This window comes from Somniosus microcephalus, chromosome 4 (assembly GCF_052327205.1).
Source record: "Somniosus microcephalus isolate GS21.2 chromosome 4, FLI_Smic_1.0, whole genome shotgun sequence".
NCBI lineage: Eukaryota > Metazoa > Chordata > Chondrichthyes > Squaliformes > Somniosidae > Somniosus > Somniosus microcephalus.
The window spans coordinates 34,339,496-34,347,826 of NC_140990.1; the positions used below are offsets into that span (position 1 = coordinate 34,339,496).

Below are 8,331 nucleotides of genomic sequence, written 5' to 3' on the forward strand. Positions count from 1 at the left end.
AGAGAGCCTGAGTGTGTATAACAGTTAAGTAAAGAGAGCCTGCGTGTGTATAACAGTAAAGTGAAGAGAGCCTGAGTGTGTATAACAGTAAAGTGAAGAGAGCCTGAGTGTGTATAACAGTAAAGTGAAGAATGCCTGAGTGTGTATATCAGTAAAGTGAAGAGAGCCTGAATGTGTATAACAGTAAAGTGAAGAGTGCCTCAGTGTGTATAATAATAAAGTGAAGTGTGCCTGTTTGTGTATACAGTAAAGTGAAGAGAGCCTGAGTGTGTAACAGTAAAGTGAAGTGTGCCTGAGTGTGTAACAGTAAAGTGAAGTGTGCCAGAGTGTGTATAACAGTGAAGTGAAGAGTGCCTGAGTGTATATAACAGTAAAGTGAAGAGAACCTGAGTGTGCACAACAGTGAAGTGAACAGAGCCTGTGTGTGTATAAAGTAAAGTGAAGAGTGCCTCAGTGTTTATAACATTAAAGTGTAGAGAGCCCGAGTCTGTTTAACAGTAAAGTGAAGAGTGTCTGAGTGTTCATAACATTAATGTGTAGATAGCCTCAGTGTGTATAACAGTTAGGTGAAGAGTGCCTGAGTGTTTATAACAATAAAGTGAAGAGTGCCTGAGTGTGTATAACAGTAAAGTGAAGAGTGCCTCAGTTTGTATAACAATAAAGTGAAGTGTGCCTGTGTCTGTATAACAGTAAAGTGAAGAGTACCTGAGTGTGTATAACAGTAAAGTGAAGAGAGCCCGAGTGTGTATAACAGTAAAGTGAAGAGAGCCTGAGTGTGTGTATAACAGTAAAGTGAATCGAACCTGAATGTGTATAACAGTAAAGTGAAGTGTGCCTGAGTGTGTATAACAATAAAGTGAAGTGTGCCTGTGTCTTTATAACAGCAAAGTAAAGAGAGCCTGAGTGTGTATAACAGTAAAGTGAAGAGTGCCTGAGTGTGTATACATTAATGTGAAGAGAGCCTGAGTGTGTATTACAGTAAAGTGAAGAGAGTCTGAGTGTGTATAACAGTATAGTGAAGAGTGCATGAGTGTGTATAACAGAAGGGATCGAGAGGGAATATTTGAGTGTAACAGAACAGGTGGAGAGAGAGAGTTAGTTTGTTTGTATAACAGAAAAAGTGAAGACCGTCCATGTGTGTGTATAAAAGAAAAGCCTGTGTGTCAGATAGGCCCCAGACTGTTAGAACCATTTCCAGCATTTGTGCTACCCAGTGTGTCTGTGGCAGATATGTAACAATTGTGTACCAGCGCTGGGAGTGTTTGATGGGACAGTGTAGAGGGAGCTTTGCTCTGTGTCTAACCCGTGCTGTACCTGCCCTGGGAGTGTTTGACGGGACAGTGTAGAGGGAGATTTACTCTGCTATGTGCTGTACTGTATGAGGTTGTGATGGAGTAGAGCCCTGCTCTTTATTAGAACCTGGCATCTGTGTGTTACAGACCATAATATTAGAGGAGACAGCGAGGTACGCCTGGGCATTGTGCAGTCATTCATAAGAACATAATAATAACACAAGAATTAGGAGCAGGATTAGGCCATACAGCCCCTCGGGCCTGCTCCGCCATTCAATAGGATGATCCGAATCTAGACTCACGTCCACGTCCCTGCCCTCTCCCCATAACCCCTAATTCCCTTATCTGCTAGGAAACTGTCTATCTCCGTTTTAAATTTATTTAATTTTGCAGCTTCCACAGCTATCTGGGGTAGCAAATTCCATAGATTTACTACCCTCTGAGTGAAGAAGTTTCTCCTCATCTCAGTTTTGAAAGGGCAGCCCATTATTCTAAGATTATGCCCCCTAGTTCTAGTCTCACCCATCAGTGGAAACATCCTCACCACATCCACCCGATCAAGCCCCCTCACAATCTTATATGTTTCGATAAGATCGCCTCTCATTCTTCTGAACTCCAATGAGTAGAGTCCCAACCTACTCAACCTTTCCTCATACGTCAACCCCCTCATCTCTGGAATCAACCGAGTGAACCTTCTCTGAACCGCCTCGAGAGCAAGTATGTCTTTTCTTAAATATGGAAACCAAAACTGCACGCAATATTCCAGGTGTGGCCTCACCAATACCCTGTATAACTGCAGCAAGACTTCCCTGCTTTTATACTCCATCCCCCTTGCAATAAAAGCCAGGATTCCATTGGCCTTCCTGATCACCTGCTGCACCTGCATACTAACTTTTTGTGTTTCATGCACCTGGACCCCCAGGTCCCTTTGTACTGTAGCACTTTGCAGTTTCTCTCCATTTAGATAATAACTTGCTCTTTGATTTTTTCTACCAAAGTGCATAATCTCACACTTTCCAATATTATATTCCATCTGCCAAATCTCTGCCCACTCACTTAACCTGTCTATGTCCTTTTGCAGGTTTTTTATGTCCACCTCACTCACTGCTTTCCCGCCCATCTTTGTTTCGTTGGCAAACCTGGATATGTTGCACTTGGTCCCTTCCTCCAAATCGTTAATATAGATTGTAAAGAGTTGGGGTCCCAGCACTGACCCCTGCGGAACACCACTAGTTACTGATTGCCAGCCCAAGAATGAACCATTTACCCCAACTCTGTTTTCTGTTAGATAGCCAATCTTCAATCTTCCACCCATGCCAGTATATTACCCCCAATCCCGTGATTTTTTTATCTTGATCAATAATCTTTTGTGTGGAACCTTGTCAAATGCCTTTTGGAAGTCGAAATACACTACATCCACTGGTTCCCCTTTATCCACCGTGTATGTTATGTCCTCAAAGAATTCGAGCAAATTTGTCAAACATGACTTCCCCTTCATAAAACCATGCTGACTCTGTCCTATTAAATTATGTTTATCCAAATGCTCTGTTACTGTTTCCTTAATAATGGAATCCAACATTTTGCCAACCACAGATGTTAGGCTAACTGGTCTATAGTGTCCAGCTTTTTGTCTACTTCCCTTCTTAAATAACGGTGTTACATTAGCAGTTTTCCAATCTGCCAGGACCTTTCCTGAGTCCAGGGAGTTTTGGAAAATAACCACCAATGCATCCACAATCCCTACCGCCACTTCTCCCAAGATCCTAGGATGTCGGCCCGGGGGCTTTATCCACCTTAAGTCCCATTATTTTACCGAGTACCATCTCCTTAGTGATTTTAATCGTATTTAGCTCCTCCCCCCCCCATTGCCCCCTGTTTGTCCAGTGTTGGGATATTTTTAGTGTCCTCTACTGTAAAGACTGATACAAAATATTTGTTCAGCGTCTTTGCCATCTCCATGTTCCCCACCACTAGTTTCCCAGTCTCATCCTCTAAGGGACCAACGTTCACTTTAGCCACTTTTTTTCTTTTTATATAGCTGTAGAAACTCTTGCTGTCTGTTTTTATATTTTTTGCTAGTTTACTTTCATAATCTATCTTCCCTTTTTTAATTAATCTTTTAGTTATTGTTTGCTGGCTTTTAAATGCTTCCCAATCTTCTATCCTCCCACTAGATTTGGCTACTTTATATGCCCTTGTTTTCAGTCGGATACTATCCTTTATTACTTTACTAAGCCACGGATGGCTGTCTTTTCTTTTACTCCCCTTTTTCTTCAGTGGAATATATTTATCTTAAGATGTGAAATATCTCCTTGAACGTAGACCACTGCTCTTGTACCGTCTTACACTTTAATCTGTTTTCCCAGTCCACTTTAGTCAATTCTACTCTCATACCTTCATAGTCTCCTTTATTTAAGCTCAGTACACTGGTTTGAGATCCAACTCTCTCACCCTCAAACTGAATTTGGAATTCAACCATATTATGGTCACTCATTCCAAGGGGATCCTTTACGAGGACATTTTTTATTAATCCTGTCTCATTACACAGGACCAGATCTAAGATTGCCTGCCCCCTGGTTGGTTCAGTTACATACTGCTCAAGGAACCCATCCCTAATACACTCTATGAACTCTTCCTCAAGGCTGCCATGCCCAATTTCATTAGTCCAGTCAATATGAAAGTTAAAATCCCCCATGATTCCGCCTCTGGACCTTGACATAAAAAGGAAGGAGTAAAGGTGTATTTGCTCTGAGGGGGCACTGGGTGGCGCAGTGGCTCCTTAACCGAAGGGACTTGTGTTCAAACAGAACCCAGACAGGACGGGTGAAAAATACCGGTCAGGGAAATAAAACAATGTGTGATATGGAAAATGGAGCAGTGTGGAGGAACCTTGGAGAAAGGAATTCAGCAAAATCCAAATAATTCCATTTGTCATTCCAGATTTATTAACAATTTCACAGAGAAGAATTTACAGTGACTTTTAAAAAAGTTAACACATAATGAATATAACAACAGAGCGTCACATTGAGACCAGAACAGGCGGTCTGAGCTGCCAGCTCTCTGTACAACTGTAACAGACACCAGAGAGAGAAAACAGGGGCTCAACATAAAGGGAAGGGAACAATTGTGAAGTAGGAATGAGAAAAGTGACTTATTTACACATGAAATATTCAAACAACAGTGAAACTGTCAGATACATTTACATTATAGCCACGATTAGCTCAAACATTTCAAACACAGAGACGGAAATCCCGGTTATGATTTTCTCAGCTACAGTTCCGGATCTATTAATTGAAGGCATTTGACTCTGAGAATCACCAAGAGGATATATTTTATTTTCAGGACAAAGAGATGTTAATAAACAAATGAGGAAAATCCACGGCTTCCGAAATTCAACCGTTCACTTGACCTGTAAAAGAGGGATAAAAGAATGAAGCAGAGATTTAGTGGTTTGGGGCATTTATCTCAGGATTTTTATCAATGAAACTTTTAGAGATTTGTCAAACCGCTTCAGTCAGATCGAAGTGTGAGTGGATTGAATCTCCTCACCTTCACTAGAGTGACGGCAGCGCTGTAGGAAATGCTCAGGAAGAACAGGATGATGAATGTGGAAGCGGTTGTCCAGATGTTGCCGCTCTCTTCCTCATAGTCTTCAATGAAGATGTGGTCTGAGGAATCTATGGGATGCAGTGGAGGAAATATATTCAGATCGTTTATTAATCCAAGATATCATATTATATATTCCCTTTTCCTTAATATATAAGTTTGTTCTCTAATTTAATTTTCAATGTATATCTTGTGTTAAGCTAATCACTCTCAGCAATCTATCTCTGTTCCTAACTCCACAGTCGCTCTTCCTTTATGATCCTCCTACAGTCCGTGTTGGAAAATTTATTCAATGAAACACGCTAATTGATTTTGCATCAATTTCGTACGATCTAACATTCAGGAATAATATGATGAAATATCGAGGGAGGCTTACTGATTGATATCGATTATTTTAACGACACGTTTAGATAGCTATTTTCTTGGAGACGGTCAAGGGGGCTGGGTAAGAGATCAGATGTGAGTTATAATCTTGTTTATTTATTTTTTGTGGCAATGCTCTGGATATAATTAACTTGTATCAGTTTTCAACACGAACAATGATTCAGTGTATGTGTAGGACCAGAATAGAGAAATGTGAAATGTTATGGTATCAAGAATTATTCATTCAGAACAATCGTTGGAAACTGTGTTCGTTCAAAAAGTGCATTTTAATTCTACATTCTTCTATAGCCTGACGTTTTTTGCGCACATTCGTGTTTGCGTATGTGTGCATGACAATCTCTTGTTTTGTTTTATTCTGTGTTTGTGTGTTAATGTGTGTGTGCTCTGTATGTGTGTCTGTATGTGTTCAAGTGTAATTATCTGTGTGTTCGTGTGTGAGTTTGCGTGTTTGTGTAATTCTATATATGTGTATTTATGTGTAAGTGTGCGTGTATTTTTGTAAGTTTGTGTATGTTTATGTGTAAGTCATTGTATAAGTGTGTGTGTTTATTTGTAATTGTGTGTAAATTTATTTGTCAGTGTGTTTATGTTTAAGTGTGTGTGTGCTTTTGAGGAAGTGCGTCCATAGAAACATAGAAGATAGGAGCAGGAGTAGGCCATTCGGCCCCTCGAGCCTGTTCCACCATTCAATGAGTTCATGGCTGATCATCCAAATTCAGTACCCTGTCCCTGCCTTCTCCCCATATCCCTTGATCCCTTTAGCCTTAAGAAATATATCCAACTGCTTCTTGAATATATTTAATGTATTGGCCTCAACTGCCTTCTGTGATAGAGAATTCCACAGGTTCACCACTTTCTGGGTGAAGAAATTCCTCCTCCTCTCAGTCCTAAATGGCTTACCCCTTATCCTTAGACTGTGACCCCTGGTTCAGTACACCCCGCCATCGGGAACATCCTTCCTACATCTAGTCTACCTAGTCCTGTTAGAATTTTATAAGTTTCAATGAGACACCCTCTCATTCTTCTAAACTCCAGCGAGTATAAGCCCAATCGACCCAATCTCTCCTCATACGTCCATGTGTGTGTTTATGTATATGTTTATGGTTATGTGTGTTTGTGTATGTTCAGGTTTAAGTGTGTGTGTGCTTATGTGTAACTGTATGTGTTTGCATATAAGTGTGTGTGTGTGTGTTGAGTGTGAGTTTATGCGTGTGTTAATGTGTGTGTTTGTGTGTTTTTTTAAGGGTGTGCGCATGTGTATTTCTGCTACTCTTCAAAGTTTCAGAGAGTACCAATAACTGGGTCTGACAATCACGGTGCGACTTATATTCTGGGTATGTGTAATATTCTGTGTCAATGTGGTAATGCTTGTGTTTATGTGTAAGTCTGTGTGTGTTTATGTGTAAGTGTGCACTTACAGAAAACACACATACTTACACAAAATCGCAAACGCACTTACACATAAACATACACACACTCACTTTTACACGCATTCTTCCCCGTTCTGTGTAAATGTTTTCTGTGTGAGGCGCAATGTGATGTCAACCGATGGGCCTCAAACCATCAGGGACACAACCGTAAGAAATCCGCAGAGGATTCAATCACCAGTTCAGATTTGGACTATTAAAATTAAATCAGTTAGTTTATGAATAACAGGGAGAGATTTACCCCAAACACTAGTTAAAGCTAAGTTGTTGAATAAATATGTATTTTACAATGTGATTTTCATCCGGCAATTTTAATGTTTTTAGACTGTGAGTTAAAGCTGACTTTTACTGATTGTAATTGTGTTCATATAATAGAGATTGGTTCATCTCCCCTCTCTCTGGTGGGGGAGTGGTAGTGCAGTGGGTTAACAATTGCCCTTTCCCCTCTCTCGAGTGGGGGTACAGTGGGTTAACAATTTCCCTTTCCCCTCTCTCTGGTGGGGGACCAGGAGGTACAATAGGTTAACAATTACCCCTTCCCCTCTCTTGTGGGGGAGTGGGGATATAGTGGGTTAACAATTGCCCTTTCCCCTCTCTCTGGTGGGGGAGTGGGGGTACAGTGGGTTAACAATTGCCCTTTCCCCTCTCTCTGGTGGGGGACCACGAGGTACAATAGGTTAACAGTTACCCCTTTCCTGTCTCTCTGGTGGGGGAGTGGGGATATAGTGGGTTAACAATTGCCCTTTCCCCTCTCTCTGGTGGGGGAGTGGGGGTACAGTGGGTTAACAATTGCCCTTTCCCCTCTCTCTGGTGGGGGACCAGGAGGTAGAATGGGTTAACAATTACCCTTTCCCCTCTCTCTTGTGGGGGAGTGGGGATATAATGGGTTAACAATTGCTCTTTCCCCTCTCTCTGGTGGGGGAGTGGTGGCTGCAGTGGGTTAACAATTACCCTTTCCTCTCTCTCTGGTGCAGGAGTGGGGGTACAGTGGGTTAACAATTGTCCTTTCCCCTCTCTCTGGTGGAGGAGTGGGGGTAAAGTGGGGTAAAAATTACGCTTTCCCCTCTCTCTGGTGGAGGAGGGTGTACAGTGGGTTAACAATTGCCCTTTCCCCTCTCTCTCTCTGGTGAGGGAGTGGGGGTACAGTGGATTAACAAATGCCCTTTCCCCCCTATGGTGGGGAGAGTTGGGGTACAGTGGGTTAACAATTGCCCTTTCCCCTCTCTCTGGTGGGGGAGTGGGAGGTACAGTGTGTTTACAATTGCCCTTTCCGCTCTCTCTGGTGGGGGAGTTGGAGGGACAGTGGTTTAACAGTTGCCCTTTCCCCCCTCTCTGGTGGAGGAGTGGGAGGCACAGTCAGTTAACAATTGCCCTTTCCCCTCTCTTTGGTGGGGTAGTGGGTGGTACAGTGTGTTAACAATTGCCCTTTCCCCTCTCTTTGGTGTGGTAGTGGGAGGTACAGTGTGTTAACAATTGCCCTTTCCCCTCTCTCTTGTGGGGGAGTGGGGGTACAGTGGGTTAACAATTGTCCTTTCCCCTCTCTCTGGTGGAGGAGTGGGGGTAAAGTGGGGTAAAAATTACGCTTTCCCCTCTCTCTGGTGGAGGAGGGTGTACAGTGGGTT

General features: G+C 42.3%; 1 long non-coding RNA gene across 1 annotated transcript; it reads right to left on the reverse strand.

Annotated features, from left to right (window-relative positions):
• Nucleotides 1–4,214: 4,214 nt before the first annotated feature.
• Nucleotides 4,215–6,044, reverse strand: LOC147118595 (uncharacterized). The gene is made up of 2 exons (XR_015077822.1): nucleotides 4,842–6,044; nucleotides 4,215–4,701 (listed from the first exon to the last, which is right to left on the reverse strand). It is a non-coding gene; the product is annotated as an uncharacterized LOC147118595 (long non-coding RNA).
• Between the last annotated feature and the right edge of the window lie 2,287 nt (nucleotides 6,045–8,331).